General features: G+C 41.3%; 1 non-coding gene across 1 annotated transcript; it reads right to left on the reverse strand.

Moving 5' to 3' along the window:
* Nucleotides 1-3,056: 3,056 nt before the first annotated feature.
* TRNAN-GUU (transfer RNA asparagine (anticodon GUU)) lies at nucleotides 3,057-3,130 on the reverse strand. The gene has a single exon. It is a non-coding gene; the product is annotated as a tRNA-Asn (tRNA).
* Between the last annotated feature and the right edge of the window lie 3,133 nt (nucleotides 3,131-6,263).

Below are 6,263 nucleotides of genomic sequence, written 5' to 3' on the forward strand. Positions count from 1 at the left end.
AGAGACAGTCATTAGCATGCTAACACAGCCTTGAATAAGAGGGTGACCAATCATTAGATGTGTGCATCCAAGATGGCAAAAGTATATTCATGAAGAAAAGGGAAGAAGAATAAATGTCTGAGACCAGTGTTTTTTCCCCCTCCTATCCATGAACTGTTTAGTATGAAGCAATTGGAAGTCATTCTGGTCAGTCTTCTCTGCACCTGAATAAGTAGGTCACCACCAAAAATAATTACAATTATTGGAAGACTTTCTAAACATCTTGCAAGTTTAGCTGCTGAACATGTGCAATAAGGTATCTCTGAGTAATGTCCACACTGGACTTTTGTTGTACCTCGGGCTTAGTTGAATCAGGAGGGCGCCACTCCCCTTGTTAGAGTATCATATAGATGTATACAAAGTTTGTTGTGATGGCAAGAATATGAAGAAAAAAGCTCTTTCATGGAGCTGGAAAAATAGGAATACAAATTGGCACACCTGCTACTGAAATCAAAGTAGGAACACATAAGGAGATGCCTTCAGCCTCTGACAAAGGTGGAATGACAAAAACCAGATTTACCCTCCTGCCTGAAATTTCACCCTCCCCTTCTTGCCTGCCCCCAAAGGGGAAAAAGAGGCAAATACATAATGTCAGTTTTCTAGACACAGAAAATCAGGCAACAGAGGACAGCAATCTCTGAGAGATGAGAAACAAGCTGAGTCCTGCCATTGGCCCACATTAATGCTTTCAGAGAGTTTCCAGGTTGGGCATGAGGAGGGCTATCTGAGACCAACTCCTTAGATTGTGGAGATGAAGCTGAGTGTTGGTGGAGGGCAAAGCATCTAGAGTTCACAGAACAAAGGTCCAGTGATGAGAGAGAGAGAATCCAAGAATATGAAAGTCTCCCTCAAGTACTAAGCAGAGTTCTGACAAGAGCATGCTTGTGAAGAAATGCCTGAGACCAAGAAAAGAAATTTTTGAAAAGATCATGGAACAGTGCCGGTGTTCACACAGGACAGGCAATTGTACTCACCACCACCAGCCAGACTAGACTACTCATATAATTCATGAGCCTTTGGGAAGAACACTCAGCCCTAGAATAATCAGCCCTAGACTGACCTACCTAAAAAATCATAAAGCAAGATCCAAAGAGATCAAACCATTTACAAGTCACCTAACTGTACTCCAAAACAAAACTCAAGATAATTCATAGGAATACCAAAGTAGTTAGTATCCAGAAGGGAAATTTTGACAATGTCCAGCATCCAAGCAAAAAAATGCAGGGCATGCAAAGAGCCAGGAAAATATGATGCGAAAGGAAGAATGTAATCAATCAAAATTGCACCAGAACTGAAACGATGTAAAAATCAGCAGAGAGGAGTTTAAACAGTTATCATGACTATGTTACATATGTCCAAAGAGTTCATTAGAAGTGTGGAACATACAAAAATGGCAAAAAGCAAACTTTAGAGATGAAAACTATAACATGTGTGAATCAACAACAGATTAGACATTGCAGGAAAAAAGATTAGGGAACACAAAGCCTTGAACAACTGAAAATATCCAAAATGAAACTCCAGTTAAAATTTTTTTTTTTTTTTTTTTTTACTGAACATAGCATAATTGAATCGTAGAGCAACTTTAAAAGGCCTAATATAGGAGTGTTTGGAGTCTCTGAAAATACCAGGAGAAATTTTTTGAAGAACCAATTTTGAAGAAACATGACAGAAAATATTCCAATCATAATGAAAATTATAAACCTGCCAGTCCAGGGAGCCAAATGAACCCTGAACACAAGGAACATAAAGAAAACCATACCTAATCACATTATAATTAAACTGCTCAAATCCATTGAAAAAGAAAATGAAATTCCCCAGTGCAGCCAGAGAGAAAAGACACAGTACATACAGAAAACAAAAAGATTATGTCACATTTCTCATCAAAAGCAGTGGAACTGAGAAGACAGTGAAGCAACATTTTTAAAGGACTGAAGGAAAAATAAAGTCAAGGTGGAATTCTATGCCTTCCCCCCACCAAAAAAAGCTCTTTGAAAAATGAAGGTGAATGACAACATTTACAGACATACAAATGCTGAAAGACTTCATCACCAGCAAATCCATAATGCAAGAAGTGTTAAAGGAGTCCTCCAAGAAGAAGAGAGTTCACATCAGATGGAATTCTGGATGTACACAGAGGAATGAAGTCCTACTCTATAGCACAGGGACCTATATTCAATATCCTGAGATAAACCATAATGGAAAAGAATATGAAAAAGCATATATATACATATATATGTATATATATATAAAATGAATCACTTCACTGTACAGCAGAAATTAACACAACATTGTAAATCAACCACACTTCAATAAAAAAAATTTAAATAAAAAAAGCAAAGGAATGAAAGGACAAGAGACATGGTATCTGCATGGGAAAATATATGATTTTTTATTATCAATTAAATCTCTTTAAAAACATGGGAGAGTTTAAGGAAAAGTAATAACCTTGGATTTGTGGTTCATAACATATGCTAAGTAAAATGCATGACAACAAAAGCTTGAAGGCAGCCTGTGGTAAGTTACAGATGTCTGCTCTAAAGCCTAAAGCAATCAATGAAATAACAAGAGAAAGAGTTATAACTAGTAAGCCAACAAAGGCGAGAAAATGGAATTATATGCAAAACCATGTATAAGCTATGATAGAATAATTGCTCTTCCAAGATTCTACCCTATAGCCATGTGTACAAGAATGATGACTGTAGCATTACTTGTAATAGGAAAAGCATAGTACCAAATTAATTGCAAAAGTATATGGAAAGGGTTAAATAAAGACTAGTACAAACAGTGTAAGAAACTTCATTGGTGAAAGGAGTTTACAGGGTAAAGATGATGAGTCTACTCTTTCGTGAATTCCAGGATTCCCAGTGCTTTCCTCCAGAGATCCTCTCTGAGGCTCAGTGATTATCTGGACTTAGGTCCTCCTGTGTCAGGGGGCAGGAGCCTAGTAGTGGAGCATGGGAGAGGATGCGCAGACTAGAAACCTTGGTACATCCTTTACATTCTAAAAGGGTGAGACGCGTCCCTGGGTGGGCTTGAACCACCAACCTTTCGGTTAACAGCCGAACGCGCTAACCGATTGCGCCACAGAGACACGAGGAGTCCCTTGTCCTCAGGCCCACAGAGAGCAAGCATGCCTACCAAGCTAGGCGGAGCCTCTCGCCTTTCCCAGGACAGCGGCGCCGGCTCCAAGCCTCGGACAACAGGAGAGGTGGAGTCCACGCAGCGTGTTTGGCCCATGGGGAAGCCGTGCGTTGGACGATTCCGAAGGCAGAAGGGCAGCCAAGCGTCCCCACTGCGCATTGCTCCACACCCGCCGATGCCAGCGCCCCGGAGACGGCCGGGGCCTGAGCCGAGTGGGGCCCAAGGGAAGCTGAACGCCCGGTGGGCTCTGTAACGGCTCCCGGCTTGCTCCAACTTCACCCGACCATCTGCCCCGCAGGTTTAGTAGGTGTGCTCGGTATGGCAGCAGCGGGAAAGAGATCAGGTCCAAAGAGAAAAGGTGAAAAGCAGCGAAAGCAAGCAGAGGCATGGATGAGACAGCGAGACCTCCCAGGAAGCCTGTGAGGAGGTTCGGGCCAGATTCTGAGATGAGAGTTGTTTTTATTAAGTAGCAGAATGGGGAGGGAGAATCGGAGAAGAGCATGAAAGAGAGAAAAGCACGAACATCTGTAGGTGTCCAAGAATAAAACAGCAAAAGCAGTGTGAATATATTTATGTCAAGAAAGTCACCTGCAGGCCTGTGGTGCATTGTGATTGTATAGTGGATAACACTGCATAGTGGCTGCAGCAACCTCAGTTCAAATCCAAGCTATAGCAAGTTAGTGTCTATGACCTGTCTTTCCATTTGCTTTTTTTTTAAATTGACTATAGTCGATTTACACTGTTGTGTTCATTTCAGGTGTACAGCAAAGTGATTCAATTATACATACATATCTATTTTTTTCATATTCTTTTTCCTTATAGGTTATTCCAAAATATGGAGTATAGGTCCCTGTGTTATACAGTAGGTCCTTGTTGGTTATCTATTTTATATATAGCACTGTGTATATCCCAAACTCCTATTTATCCCTCCCCCCCTTTCCCCTTTGGTAACCGTAAGTTTGTTTTCTACCTCTGTGGGTCTACCTCTGTTTTTTATATAAGTTCATTTGTATCGTTTTTGTTTTGTTTTGTTTAGATTCCACATATAAGCGATATCATATGATGTTTGTCTTTGTCTGGCTTACTTCACTTAGTATGATAATCCCTAGGTCATCCATGCTGCTACAAATGGCAATATCTCCTTTTTTATGGCTGAATAATATTCCATCCATTTGCTTTTAATGCCAGCACCAGCTATGTCCCTTAGCAGTGGTTGGAGAGCAGAGTTTGGCACTGGCCACAGAGCACGATGCTGTGAGGAGTAAATCCCACAGTGCACAAACCCGCGGGCGCCAGTCAAAGTGAAACCTAGGATGGTTCCTTGTCTCACTGTTGAGCAGAACATATCCTCAAAGTTGAAATACCGCCTCTCAAGGAACCTTGTCTATAGCTTGCACTAACGAAATGACATGGTGATTGCCCTCTTTTCCGGTAAAGATATTTCAAATATCAGTGGGATTTTTTACACTAAAGGAGAACGAGTTTTTAATGAGTTTACAATAAAATGCAAACTAGTTGTCATGGTCTACACCAACCTGCCTTCATCCACCATGCACTGATTTTTATGGGAACAGTAAATCATTGAACTATATAGTTCACATAGTGTAAAAAGCACAAATCTTTAGGGCATAGGCACAGTTTGTTGAAATTTGGCAAATGTAATCGCCACCCAGATCAAGTTATAGAAAATTGCCATCATCCTAAAAATGTCACTTGAGCCCCTTTCTAGGCAATTCCTACACTAGATCACTTAGTTAATTACTATTCTGAAGTTTATTGCAATAGATTACTATTGCCTGCTCTTGAAATTCAGATGAATGAATGTACATTTTTGGTAACTGACTTTTGTTTCATGCAACATTTTGTTCATTAAACATATTCATATTATGTATATCACTTATTAATTTTGGTATTATTGGAGTAATTTTGGTGGGGGTGGTGTTAATTAGTGTTCTTGATGAATATTCTTGGTGTTTTGATGAATATTCCATATCAATCTTTTTGTATACTTGTGCATTCATAGAAGTGTTGCAACTGCTGGGTCATGGAGTAGGTACAAGATGAACTTTATTAGAAAGTGCCAACAGTATTTTAGAATGATTTCAAACCAGCTACACTACAGATGCAATTGCTCCACACTTGTGTCAGCATTTGGAGCACGAATTCTTTTAAGTTACAGCCATGCTGGAGGGTGTGTAATGATACCTCCTTATAGTGTTAATGCTTATTTCCCTGATGAGTAAAAATGTCAATAATATTTTCTTATAACTTTTGGTCATTAAAATATCTACCTTTGTGATCCAGGAAGATCCCAGCTTAGCCTCAGAAAAAGGAAACAGGGTGGTGTGGTCGGTCGCTGCCATGCAGATGGATCCTCCAAAGCATCTCTCAGAGACAGAGACCCAGGCTCCAGGTGTTCCGAGTAGCAACAGGTTCAGATCCAATGACTGGCCCAGCATCAGCGGACATGCTGGGCCTCCCAGGCCTTTGCCATCTCCATGCACTCGTCAGTTGAGGGAGGGCGGAATATATTTTTTAAATATTCTCTTTCAATCCATTCATTCACATTCATTTCCCTGAGTAATTTGAGTTTCCAATTCATCTCACTACCACAAGGGAAAGCTGTTATCTGCGACATAAGCAGAAGGTAGGTGTAAAAATCAACACCAGAATATCAATAGGATGGTGATCTAGGTAAATGCCCCAACTTCTCCAGCTGCAGTTGTTTTGAATCCCCGTGGTCTCTACCAGGCAATGGGCACGTTTTCCCTTCTCCCTTGGACACTCACTCAGAAGACCTGTTAGGATAAATGTAAGGCAAGAGGAGGGGGAGCAGAGTGGACCAAGCCAGCAGAGGCAACAGTAGATGAGACAGCACGGTGGCTGCGGGTGTCTGTGATTCTGGAGCCGCTGCCGAAAGGCGGTCAGTCTGGTGGGCGGGCGCGTATGTTCTGCGTGTGTGGGGAGGGGCGGGGGGATTGGGAGATCTTCGCTAGAATTTCTTTGTGGAGAGTGGTTCGGTTCAGGTGGAGGGGAGGATGATGACCCTGAGTGAAAGATGGTGGCCTGTGGGGTATGTACTT

Source organism: Aethalodelphis obliquidens, unplaced genomic scaffold (assembly GCF_003676395.1).
Source record: "Aethalodelphis obliquidens isolate GAN/ISIS:26980383/991018 unplaced genomic scaffold, ASM367639v1 scaffold402, whole genome shotgun sequence".
Taxonomy (NCBI): domain Eukaryota; kingdom Metazoa; phylum Chordata; class Mammalia; order Artiodactyla; family Delphinidae; genus Aethalodelphis; species Aethalodelphis obliquidens.